Genomic DNA, 14,152 nt, shown 5'->3' on the forward strand with positions numbered 1-14,152 from the left:
CAAATGATTCTGCATCAGAGAATAAAGCCCTTCTGGTTAAATTCTCTCCTTTAGGAACTTTTGACCAAAATGGGAAGAGTTGAGAAATTTTCATGAGGGCCATGGTTCACACCTGGCCTAAGACAGAGTTACTAACAGCGAACGCTGGATGATTCATTGTTCCCAGACTACAGGTTTTTTTCTTTCTCCTCTCAGCTATAAATTTGCTTTTGCCTTGGTTCACTGACTACTATTCCTCAGAGGAGCATGCGGATAACAAATTCCTCTGAATTATTCTTTGACAACATCCCTCTACTAATGAGTCTTCCAATCCATGAATATAGTATATTCAATAGTGCGCTGGTAAATGTTTAATGGCAGGCTCTTGGGGGTGGGAGAGAGCCCTGATTTGATAGTATTTGTTTATTTTCATGGTGTAAATAATCCCACCGATTTCAAGATACCATCACTGAACATGGAGTTGGGGAGAGATGTGCATGGTCAGCTCTCATGAGCTACTATGACCTGGCTCCAACATACCAGTGGGTATGTATCTATTCATGTATTTGGGTCTCTTTTAATTTCTTTTAATTATATTTTTAGTTTTCTGTCAAAGTCTTGCACATATTTATTTAAATTTATTCCTAAATTTGATTTTTTTAATGCATTATAAACAGAATCATATTTTAAATTCATTTTGTAATAGTTTGCTCTGGTAGAGAGGAATAAAATTGGTTTTTGTATATTGACTTTGTATCTAAAGACTTTCAATAAATACACTTAATTTTATTTAATTCCAATAGGTTATCCATAGACTTATTTGGATTTTCTAGGTACACAATCATGTCATCTGTGAATAATAGCAGTTTTATTTTTGTAAATACCTTTTGTCAAAGTATGCAACTTTTATCCTATTCCTAGTTTGTGAAGAGTTTTTAAAATTATGACTAGATATTAAATTTTGTCTGCATCTAGTGAAAGATAACTTTATGAGTTCTCTCCCTTATTGTGTTAGAGTAGGGAATTCTACTTGTTGCTTTTCAAATGTTAAACGAACTTGGCACTGCTGGATCAAACCAACTTGGTTGTAATATTGATCATTTTTTATATAAAGCTGAATTCAGGTTGCTAATGTTTTGCTAGGAAACTCTGTAGTTCTGTTCATGACAAAGTTTAGCCTTTCTCATAATAATTCTTTTCAGGCTTTGGTATCAAGATTATGTTTGTCTCAACACAAGTTGGGTTGTGTTTCCTTTTTTTCTATTCTCTGTAAGGCCTTATAAAAGATCATTGCATTTCTTCCTCGTAGGTTAGAAAGAATTCACTGGTGAAGTCATCAGGGCCGAAATTTTATTGGTAGGAAGCGTTGTTGTGTAGGCTCCATACCTAGTGTGGAGCCCAAAGCAGGGCTTAAACTCATGACCCTGAGATCAACACCTGAGCTGAAATCAAGAGTCAGATGCTTAACCAGCTGAGCCACCCAGGCTCCCCTGTTGTTTTAAACAGCTTTATTGAGATATAATTCACATGCCACAACTCACCAACTTATACACAACTTAAAGTGTATAATACAATGGTGTTTAGTATATTCATAGAGTTGTGCGATCATCCCAATTTTAGAACACTGTGAGGTATTAAACTACAGATTCAGTGTTTTAACATTGTTCAGATGTTTTAGTTCTTCTTGTATCTGTTTTGTAAATTGTATTTTCCTGAAAATTTCTCTATTTCATCTACATTTTCAAATTTCTAGATATAACATTGTTCATAAACCTTATTTTTCTAATGTCTATAGGATCTATAACGATGTCCTCTTCTTCCTTGATCTTGGTGAATTTGTACTTTTTCTTTTTGTTCGGTTTTGCTAGGGATTAATTAATTTTATTAATCTCTCCAAAGAACTAATTTTAGCTTTGCTGATCCTACTGCATATTGGTTTTCTATTTCATTTAAATTTCTTCTTGTTTTTGTGATTTCCTTACCATTTCTTTGGGTTTAACTTGCTATTCTTTTCTGATTTTTCAGATATACCTAGATAATGGATTTTTAGACTATTCTAACATGTAAATATAAGTCTACACATATTCTTTTAAGCTTGGCTTTAGCTGCATCCTACAAGCTTTGATGTACCATTTAAAAATGATCATTCATATAAATAAGTCACAGAGATGAAAAGTACAGCATAGGGAATATAGTCAATAATACTGTGATAACATTGTATGGTGACAGATGGTGGTGACTTATCATGGTGAGCACTGAGTAATGTATAAAATTGCTGAATCACTATGTTGTACACCTGAAACAAATATAATCCTGTATGTCAATTATACCTCAATAACTCTTAAAAATGATTATTTTCTATTTTCTGATTTCCATTATGACTTCTTTGATTCATGAATTTAGTAATGAATCGCTTAATTTCTAGGTATTTGGGTAGTTGCTAGTTATATTTTTGTTATTCATTTCTATATTAACTCTATATATGTTTTAGTCCTTTGAATTTTTTCATAATTGCTTTATGATCCAGCACATAGACAATTCTGGTGTTTCATATGCACTTTTAAAAGAAAATGCATATTGCAATCACTGGCTGTAGTGTTATATACAAGTCAATTACATACAGTTTGTTAACTGCCCGATTCTTCTATATGGTTACTGATTTTTTTGTCTACCTAGGTTTTAAGTTTTTGAGAGAAAAAAAATGTTAAAATCTCCTACATGTTTGTTATTGTATCTGTTTTTCTTCCAGTCTTGTAAAATTGTACTTGCATATTTTGAAGCTAAATCATTAGTGTGTATAGATTTTAAAGATTTTGTTTATTTATTTGTCAGAGAGAGAGCGAGCGAGCACAAGCAGGGGGAGCGGAAGAAGGAGAAGCAGGCTTCCCGCGGAGCAGGGAGCCCGATGTGGGACTCAATCCCAGGACCTCGGGATCATGACCTGAGCTGAAGGCAGACGTTTAACCGACTGGGCCACCCAGGTGTCCCATGTGTATAGATTTTAAACAGTATCTTTTGGATGGACTTTTTCAACCTTTGATCACTATGAAATGTTCTTCTTCTTTCTTTGTATTAATGCTTCTTGCCTTAAAGTGTACTTTCCCTGATACTAGTACACAGCTGCACCAGCTTTCTTGTGCTTAAGGTTTAATGTATCTTTTTCCATCCTTTATCCTTACTTTTAAGGTTATGTCATACAAGCAGTGTTTAGTTGGTTTCTGTTTCTCTACCCAGTCTGATGATCCTTCTCTCTCTCTTTTTTTAAGATTTTATTTATTTGACAGAGAGAGAGAGCAGAGGGAGAGGGGAGACACAGACTCCCTGCTGTGCAGGGAGCCCGATGCAGAACTCGATCCCAGGACCCTGGGATCATGACATGAGCTGAAGGCAGACGCTTAACTGACTGAGCCACCCAGGCACCCGATCCTTCTCTTTTAATTGCAGTACCTGGTCCATTTACATGTCATGTAATTGTTGTTGCTTTTCATTCTTTCTTGCATTTCTCTGCTTCCATATGGGTATCATTTTCTTCTGACTGAAAATTCCTTTGGTGCAAATCTCCTGGTGACAAATTATTATTATCTGGTTGTGGATTATTAGTTTTTGTTTGAGAATGTCTTCCTTTTATCTTCATTTTTGAAGAATATTTTCACTAGGTTTAGAATTCTAGATTGAAAGTTACTTTCTATCATCACTTTGAAGCTTCCATTCCAAGTATTTTCTAGCTTCAATCATTTCCATTAGAAGGTGGTGGGTCTTTTTTCTCTCAATGGTTTAAGTTAGGGTCCCCCCTCCTTCCTCTGGCTTAGAACAGAATTTTACTAAATATTCCTGGGTATGTTTTTTTTTTTTTTTTTTTTTTTTTATTCTGCTTAGGTGTTAGTGCTTTACTCTATGGCTTGACGTCTTTGTTACTTTTAGATCACTGTCATCCACTACATCTTCCAACCCTGCTGCTGCCCCATTCTCTCTCTGATCTCTTTTCTGGGACTTCAGTTATACAACAGACCTGTTTACTAGGTCCCATATTTTAAAATGCTACTTTCTGTATTTTTCCTTCTATTTTCTCTTTGTGCTTTAGTCTGGATCATTTCTACTGACCTCTCTGCAAGTCTTCTCTTCATCTGTGTCTAATTTGCTGGTAAGCCCTATTGAGTAACGTCAGTTCTAGAATTTTCATTTTTTGTAGATTCTTATTTTTTAGGTTATCTAGTTATAATATTGCCATAACTGGAGATCCCCTAATACATGTATATTTTTAATGTTTGATTTTGCTATTAGATTTACAAGAGTTACAAAAATAATCCAGAGAGTTCCCATATGCTCTTCACTCAGCTTCCCCTTACATTAACATCTTCATAACAAGAGAACTATGATCCAACCTAAGAAATTAAGCTTGCTACAATATATTAACTAAACCACAGCATCTATGTAAACTTTTCCAATTTGTCCACTAACTTCCTTTTTCCATTGCTGGATCCAACCCAAAATCTGAAATTGCATTAGGTTCCCATGTCTTTCTAGTCTCCTCTGATCTGTGACAGTTCCTAAGTCTTTCTTTGTTGCCCATGACCTTAAGGCTTTCACTTTTTTTTAAAGATTTTATTTCTTTATTTGCGCGAGGGTTAGGGGGCAGCAGGAGAGGGAGAGAGAATCTGAAGCAGACTCCGTGCTGTGCATGGAGGCCCACACGGGCCTTGATCCCACAACATGAGATCAAGACCTGAGCCGAAACCAAGAGTCGGATGCTTAACTGACTGAGCCACCCAAGCACCCTGATCTTGAGCCTTTTAAAGAGCACTGGTCCGTTATTTTGTGCAATGTCTTTGTAGAATGGCCTTCAGTTGGATTTGTCTAATGTTTATTCATGATTAGATTGAGGTTATGCATTATTTGCAAGAATACTACATAAGTGATGTGCCCTTCTCAGTACCTCATATTGGGGGCATATGATATCAAAGTGTCTTATTAGTGGTGATGTTAAAATTAATCACTTAGGGATGCCTGGGTGGCTAGTTGGTTAAGCATCTGCGTTCAGCTCAGGTCATGGTCCCAGTGTCCTGGGATTGAGTCCCGCATTGGGCTCCTTGCTCAGCGGTGAGACTGTTTCCTCCTCTGCCTGCCTCTCTCTCTCTCTCTCTCTCTCTGACAAATAAATAAATAAAATCTTTAAAAAAATTTAATCATTTGGTCAAAGTGGTGTCTGCCAGGATTCTCTATTGTAGGGAGTTTGCTTGAGGATTTCTCTCCTTCTCCCTCTGCCCCTCCCCTCATTTGCATGTGCTCTCTCTCGCTCTCTAAAATAAATGAATAAATCTTAAAAAAAAAAAAAGAAAAGAATGGTGGATTTGCAAGTGCTCTTTAAACTGTAAGGTACAGGGGCGCCTGGGTGGCTCAGTTGGTTAAGCGACTGCCTTCAGCTCAGGTCATGATCCCGGGGTCCCAGGATCAAGTACTGCATCAGGCTCCCTGCTCAGCAGGGAGTCTGCTTCTCCCTCTGACCCTCCCCCCGTCATGTGCTCTGTCTGTCTCCCAAATAAATAAAATCTTTAAAAAAAATTTTTTTAAATAAACTGTAAGGTACAATTTACATATATATGAAGGATCTGTCATGAGATCTGTCATGATTAGACCTGGTGAGCAGAGCTGGCAACTACTAAGCTTGGTCTTGGTCTTATTCCCTAGGATGCTGGAGGCTGGCATGAAAATGAAGGAGACTGGGAAAAAGGAATCAGGACAGTCTCTATAACTACTCCCAGAGGAATCACTGAATATGCTGTTAAGTGAAACAAGCAAGATGCCGAGGACAGTAGGAAGAAGTGGGAGCTCAAATATAACCATGTATTTACTTATGATTCCAAAAAGAACTAATAAAAATAGTTACCAATAGGGTTAAGGAGAGCATAAGGAAGAGGGGAAAGGGATATGAAGTGAAGTTTCTCTTTAAATAGAAAATCACAGCTAATAAATGCAGAAGGAATAACAGAATTAGAAATCACAAATTTGTAACCCTTAATTTTATTTAAAGAAAAATGGGTCTAGGTAACAATCATCTAAGGCTTTGAAAGCCAATAAAGGAAAGGTTGATAAAAACTTTATAAATGATGGATCAGGCTCACAACATCTGAAGCCATTCTTCACTGGTAATAGGAAAAGCAGATACACTCCTCCTGATGGGATGCAATAAGGAATACACAGCACCACCAAGGAATTCTTCTCACCAAAAAAAAAAAAACAAAACTGAACATGAATCTATTCAAACATTTACATCTAAACTGTAAGTTTATAGAAAATGGGAAAAAAGGAACATGTTTAATGTCACCACAATAATGCAATTAGCCAAATCCAGGATGTCAGAAACTGCAGTTTCAATAAATAAATGGCATTTTTAAAAAGCAGGTACAGGGATTTCTGGTCCAAGATGGCAATGTAGGAAGACCAAGAACTCACCTCCTCCACAGATGCTCTAAATCTACACCTGAGGGCCAAATGAACAGCTTCTATACAACAAAAGATAGAGACCACATAGAGAAAAGCAAGAGAGATGGGAAAGAGTCACAATGGGAACCGCTACCCCGATGCTACAAGCTACAACAGGGAGGGACAGTACTGAAGACACAGTAAAAAAAGATGTAGCTCAAAAGGGCAACTAGAATATAAAGGATCCAGTCCTAGAACTCTGCCGAAGAGTGGGAGCTGCTGAAACCCCTCAGCTGGCAAGCCCTACAGTTTATACTCCCTTTCCATCTTAATAGCACAGACAAGAGCAGAGTCTGGGCACTGTAGCTGGCCTGCAGCCTCAGTGAGCCCTGAGCCCCTGGCACATACCAGCCCAAGCTATCCCACCAAGGTGACCCCAACACATTGCACATCGGGACACCCCCGGTCGGTGCTCACTACAGCTCCAGCCACCTTGTCAAGGTGATACAAGTGCAAAGCAACCTGGAACACTCTAGGCTGGCACCAACCTCTGCTCCAGACTTGCCAGGGCACCCTTGGCACAGAGTGCCCCGGGAACCCCTGGCCCTTCCCACCTCAGTGCCAGCTGTCTCACCAGGGTACCCCTGTGCAAAGTATCCCAGGACACTCCAGCCCATGCCATGCCTTGGCTCCAGCCACCCCACAAGGGTGCCCCTGCATGGACCATCCAGAACATCCTGATCCATGCCCACTTCAGCTCCAGTTGCATCCCCTCCCAGAGCAGAGCATCCTGGGACACCCCAGCTTGCACCCACTTCAGCTTCAGCTGTCCTCCCAGGGCACTCTCTGTACAGTGAGCCCCAGGATCCCCTGGCTAATATCCATTTCACCTTCAGCTATCCTGCCAAGGTGCCCTCTGTACAGAGTGTTCCAGAACCACCCCAGCCTGTACCCACTTCAACTCTTGCCATCCCACCAGGAGAGTTCCAGAGGTCCTGGAGTGTACCAGGACCCCAGCCCATGACAGCCAGAGGTCCAGCCAGCCAGTCTACTAGAAAGTGGGGGAGGGATAGTAAAATATCTTCCAAACTGAGAAGGCACTTCAAGACTAGAAAACGAAGCAGGTGACTCCATGCAGTTTACAGAGTTTTATTCAGGGTAACTTACCGACAGGGGGAACAGGGGGTCAACAATTCAGGCAGCTGCATGGCTATCTTCCACAAAGTCTGGATCTTAGTCCACAGATTTTATAAAGTGAAGGGATGTGCAGAAGGGCTCTGTAGTGAGATCAAAGGGTTTGCATGCACCTGATTGACAGCTAACCTTTAATCAGATCTTGTGGTGCCACCTATGTATGCATCAGTAAGGGGAAAGACTATGTTATCTCTATCAGATTCGTGGGCGGTCAAAGCAAGCCTCCCCCCATCCCAGCCTTGGTAGGCATTTCTAAGGTGTGTATATTAATCTCCAAGGGGCTCAGAACACATAACCCCAAGAGAGGTCATCTGGTGAACATGAACAAGATGGAGGGCCAAAGATGAAGACAGTCTTGTCAGCATTCCTACACTCTACAGTCACTAGGCACATACAGTCTACACAGGGGATGACCACACACCAAATCATCCCTTCAATTTTAGAAGTAACTGTTCCACCTAATTTGTAGAAACAAACATAGAAAGTCAAGCAAAATGAGGAGACAGAAATATGTTCCAATGAAAGAACAAGACTAAACCTCAGAAAAAGAACTAAATGAAATGAAGATAAACAATGTATCTGATAAAGAGTTCAAAAGTTCATAATGATGTTCACCAGACTGGAGAGAAGGGTGGAGAAGCTCAGTGAGAATGTCAGCAAAGAGAAAGAAAATATGAAAAAGAATCAATCAGAATTGAAGAATATAGTAACTGAAGTGAAAAATACACTACAGGGGATCAACCACAGATTAGTGGATACAGAATGATCAGCAATCTGGAAAACAGGGTAATGGAGAACAATCAAGCTAAACAACAAGAAGAAAAAAAAGAAGGCAGATTAAGGGATCTCTCAGATAATTTCTAGTGAGCAAATACTCGCATTATAGGGGTACAAGAAAGAGAAGAGAAAAAGGGGCAGAAAACTTATTTGAAGATATACTAGCTGAAAACATCCCTGAACTGAGGAAATAAATAGACATCCAGGTTCAGGACACACAGAGAGCTCCAAAGAAGATGAACCCAAAGAGGTCTACGCCATGACATGTAATGATGAAAATGTCAAAGATTAACAGAATTCTAAAAGCAGCAATACAAAAGCAACTTCTTACTACAAGGGAAACCCCCATAAACTTATCAGCTGATTTTCAGCAGAAACTTTGCAGGCCAGAAGAGAGTGGCATGATATATTCAAAGTGTTGAAAGTTAAAAACCTACAACCAAGAATATCCTACCCAGCAAGGTTATCATTCAGAATTGAAGGAAAGATAGGTTTCCCAGAAAAATAAAAGTTAAAGGAGTTCACCACCACAAACAGGCCTTAGGAGAAATATTAAAGGGATATCTTTAAGTGGAAAAGAAAAAGTCATAATTAGAAATGAAATTATGAAAGGAAAAAATTTTATGAGCAAAAGGCAACACACAGTAAAGGTAGTGTAGACATCACTTACAAAGCTGGGATGAAGTTGAAAAGACAAAAGAAGTCAAATGAATTATATTTTAAAAATTAGCTAAGGGGACTCACAAAATAAAAAGACGTAAAATAGGGACGCCTGGGTGGCTCAGTCGGTTAAGCGACTGCCTTTGGCTCAGGTCATGATCCCAGAGTCCTGGGATCGAGTCCCGCATCAGGCTCAGTGGGAAGCCTGCTTCTCCCTCTGTCTGCCGCTCCCTCTGCTTGTGCTCTCTCTATCTCTATCTCTGTGATAAATAAATAAATAAATAAATAAATCTTTTAAAAAACCCTTTAAAAAATAAAAAATAAAAAGATGTAAAATATAACATATACATAAAATGTGGAGGGAAGAATAAAAATGAAGTTCTTTTACAATGTGTTCAAATTTAAGTGACCATCAACTTATACTTGGAATGTTATATATGAACCTCATGGTAACCACAAACCAAAAACCTATGATACACAAAAAAATGAAGAGAAAGAAAATCCAGCTTAACACTAAAGAAAGTGATCAACCACAAGGAAGGATAGCAAGAGAAGAAAGGAACAGAGAAGAACTACAAGAACTAACCAGAAAACAACAAAATGGCAATAAGTTTATAGTTACTTACATACTTACATCAATAATTACTTTAAATGTAAATGGTCCAAATGCTCCAATCAAAAGACACAGGGTGACACATGGGTAAAAAAACAAGACCCCTCTATATGCTGCCAGTAAGAGACCCACTTCAGAACTGAAGACACATACACACTGAAAGCTAAGGGATGGAAAAATATATTCCATGCAAATGGAAGTGGGCAGGGGGAAGTCAGGATAGCAATACTTATAAAAGAGAAAAAGAAGGGCATTACATAATGATAAAGAGATCAATATAATAAGAGGATATAACAATTGTAAATATCTATATGCCCAAGACTGAAGCACCTAAATACATAAAGCAAATATTAACAGATATAAAGGGAGAAATTGACAGTAGTATGATAATAGTAGGGGACTTTAACACCCCACCTACATCAAAGAACATTTTCCAGGACAGATCCCATGTTGAGCCACAAAACAAGTCTCAATAAATTTGACCAAGATTAAAATCATATTAAGCATCTTTTCCAACCACAACAGTATGAAACTAGAAATCAATTACAAGAAAAAACTGGAAAAAACACAAACACATGGAGACTAAACAACATGCTACTAAACAATCAATGGGCCAATGAAGAAATCAAAGAGGAAATTAAAAAATACACTGAGACAAATGAAAATGAAAACACAATGGTCCAAAATCTCTGGGATGCAGTGAAAGCAGTTCTAAGAAGGAAATATAGAGCAATACAGGCCTACCTCAAGAAACACAAAAGCGCAAATAAACAATCTATCCTTGATCTAAATGAACTACAAAAAGAACAAGCAAAGCTCCAAGTTAGTAGAAGGAAGGAAATAATAAAGATCATAGTGGAAATAAATGAAATAGACTAAAAAACAATAGACAAGATCAATGAAACCAAGAGCTGGTTCTTTGAAAAAACAAAATTGATAAACCTTTGGCCAGAGTCATCAGGAAAAAAAACGAGAGGACTGAAATAAAGAAAATAAGCAAGACAAGGATGTCCACTCCCACTACTTTTATTCAACATTATACTGGAAGTCCTAGACACAGCAACAGATGAAAAATAAAAGGCATCCAAACTGATAAGAAAGAAGTAGTAAAACTGTTGCTATTTGCAGATGACATGATACTATATATAGAAAACCCTAAAGACTCCACCAAAAAATTATTAGAATAAAAGAATTCTGTAAAGTTGCAGGATGCAAATGTAATACACAAAAATATATTGGATTTCTGTAATTAACAACGAAGTTGCAGAAAGAGAAATTAACAATTTCATTTACAATTGCACCAAAAAGAATAAAATAACTAGGAATAAACTTAACCCAAGAGATGAAAGACCTCTAAAACTATAACACACTGATGAAAGAAACTGAAGATGACACAAACAAATGGAAAGATAATCCATGCTCATGGATTAGAAGAATTAATATTAAAACATCCATCCTACCCAAAGCAATCTACAGATCCAATGCAATCCCTATCAAAACACCAACAGCATTTTTCACATAACTAGAACAAATAATCCTAAAATTTGTATGGAGTCACAAAACACCCTGAATAGCCAGAGCAATCTTGTGAAAGAAGAACAAAGCTGGAGGTATTAAAATCCCAGATTTCAAGATATACTACAGAGCTATAATAATGAAAACAGTATGGTACTAGCACAAATACAGACACATAGATCAATAGAACAGAATAAAGAGCCCAGAAATACACAAACGCCTCTATGGTCAATAAACCTGTGACAAAGGAGGCAAGAATATACAATGGGGAAAAGACAGTCACTTCAATAAATGGTGCTGGGAAAACTGGACAGGTACATGCAAAAGATTAAACTGGACCACTTTCTAACACCATACACAAAACTAAACTCAAAATGGATTAAATGTGAGACGTTAAATCATAAAACTCCTAAAGAAAAATAGGCAGCAATTTCTTTGCCATTAGCCTTAGCAACTTTTTTCTAGATAGTCTCCTCAGAAAAGGGATACAAAAGCAAAAATAAATGATTGGGACTGCATCCAAATAAAAAGCTTTTGCACAGTGAAGGAAACCATCAACAAAATGAAAAGGCAACCTACTGAATAAGAGAAGATATTTGCCAATGATGTATCTGATAAGGGGTTAGTATCCAAAATATATAAAGAACTTATACAAGTAAACAGCAAAAATAAACAAAAAACCCAAATAATCCAATTAAAAAATGGGCAGAGGACCTAAACAGACATTTTTCCAAAGAAGACATCCAAATGGCCAACAGACACATGAAAAGATGCTCAGCATCAGTTGTCATCAAGGAAACGCAAATCGAAACCACAATGAGATATCACCTCATACCTACCAGAATGGCTAAAATTAACAACACAAGAAACAACAAGTGTTGGTGAGGATATGGAGAAAAAGGAACGAACCCTCATGCACTTTTGGTTGGTGGGAATGTAAATTGGTGCAGCCACTGTGAAAGCTGGAATGGAAGTTCCTCAGAAAATTAAAAATAGAACTACCCTATGATCCAGTAATTCCACTACTGGATATTTACCCAGAGAAAATGAAAACACTAATTTGAAAAGACGTATACAGCCCTAGTTTTATTACAGCATTATTTACAATAGCCAAGACATGGAAGTAACCTAAATGTCCACTAGTAGATGAATAAAGAAAATATGGTACATATATACAATGGAATATTACTGAGCCATAAAAAAGAATGAAATCTACACTGTTGGTGGGAATGCAAGCTGGTGCAGCCACTCTGGAAAACAGTATGGAGGTTCCTCAAAAAGTTGAAAATAGAGCTACCCTACAACCCAGCAATTGCACTACTGGGTATTTACCCCAAAGATAAATATGTAGTGATCTGAAGGGGCTCCTGCACCCCAAAGTTTATAGCAGCAATGTCCACAATAGCCAAACTATGGAAAGAGCCTAGATGTCCATCGACAGATGAATGGATAAAGAAGATGTGGTATATGTATACAATGGAGTATTATGCAGCCATCAAAAAAATGAAATTTTGTCATTTGCAATGACGTGGATAGAACTGGAGGGTATTATGCTGAGCGAAATAAGTCAATCAGAGAAAGACATGTATCATATGATCTCACTGATATGAGGAATTTGAGAAACAAGACAGAGGATCACAGGGGAAGGGAGGGAAAAATGAAACAAGACAAAAGCAGGGAGGGAGACAAACCATAAGAGACTCTTAATCTCAGGAAACAAACTGAGGGTTGCTGGAGTGGTGGGGGGTGGGAGGGATGGGGTGGCTGGGTGATTGACATTGGGGAGGGTATGTGCTATGGTGAGCGCTGTGAATTGTGTAAGACTGATGAATCACAGACCTGTGCCCCTGAAATAAATAATATATTCTATGTTAATAAAAAAAAAAAAGAATGAAATCTTGCCATTTGTGACAACACAGATGGACCCAGAGGGTATTACACTAAGTGAAATAAGTCAGACAAATATTGTATGACTTCACTTAAATGTGGAATCTTAAAACAAACAAACATACAAATGAACAAACAAACAAAAAACCAGAATCAGACCTATAAATACCAAGAATGAACTGATGGTTCATTCACAGCAGGGAGAGGAAATGGGGCGGGGCAAAATGGGTGAAGGGGAAGGGGTGGACTGGGCTTCCACTTATGGAATGTATAAGTGAGGCAGACAAAAGGCACAGCACAGAGACCATGATCAATGGCACTGTAATATACTGTAATATGCTGTATGGTGACCGATGGGAGCTACACTTGTGGTGAGCACAGCATAAGGCACAGAATTGTTGAATCACTATGTCGTACACCTGAAACTAACATAACAGTGTGTGTCAACTCTACTTCATAAAAGACAAACATGAAAAGGCAAACTCTGGGAGTAGATATTTATAATACAAATAACAAGAAAAAGAACTCAAATCTATAGAGTAAAAATTCTATCAATCAGTAAAGAAAAGACAGAGATAACCCAATAGAAAAAATGGGTACTAACCAACAGTTCACAAAAGATGATATTCAAATGGGCAACTGATCCATGAAAACGTGCTCAATGAGTGATCTCTGCTACTTTTCAGAATGGTCAAAATGAAAAAGACTGAGTCTTGGTGAAGATGTGGAACAACCAGAAATCTCACTCAGTGCGTACGGCAGCATGAACAGTCACTTTGGGGGAAAAAACTAGCAGGGGGTAGAGGAGTTATTACCCACTAAAGGAGAAAAAAAGAGATATTTTAACCAAATGCAGTGTTTGAATTCGGATTCAAATAAACCAAATGTAAACTGACTTTTTTTTAACAAATGGAGGAAAATCAGACATGGATCGATATTAGTTAATATTAATTAATATTAATTAATGTTAATATTCCTGGGTGTGATCATGGTTAGTTTTTTTTTAAGTTTTTATTTATTTATTTGTCAGAGAGAGAGAGAGAGACGGCCGGCAGAGGGAGAGGGAGAAGCAGACTCCCCGCTGAGCAGGGAGCCCAATGTGGGACT

At 38.0% G+C, this 14,152-nt stretch overlaps 1 protein-coding gene across 2 annotated transcripts in view; it reads right to left on the reverse strand.

Annotated features, from left to right (window-relative positions):
* The window catches only part of DLEC1 (DLEC1 cilia and flagella associated protein), a 72,268-nt gene that overhangs the window by 39,311 nt on the left and 18,805 nt on the right, over positions 1–14,152 (reverse strand). The gene's annotated exons all lie outside the window — the stretch shown is intronic.

This window comes from Eumetopias jubatus, unplaced genomic scaffold (genome assembly GCF_037043125.1).
Source record: "Eumetopias jubatus isolate StellerSeaLion01/CBP00866 unplaced genomic scaffold, mEumJub1_p1.0 scaffold_1, whole genome shotgun sequence".
Taxonomy (NCBI): Eukaryota; Metazoa; Chordata; class Mammalia; order Carnivora; family Otariidae; genus Eumetopias; species Eumetopias jubatus.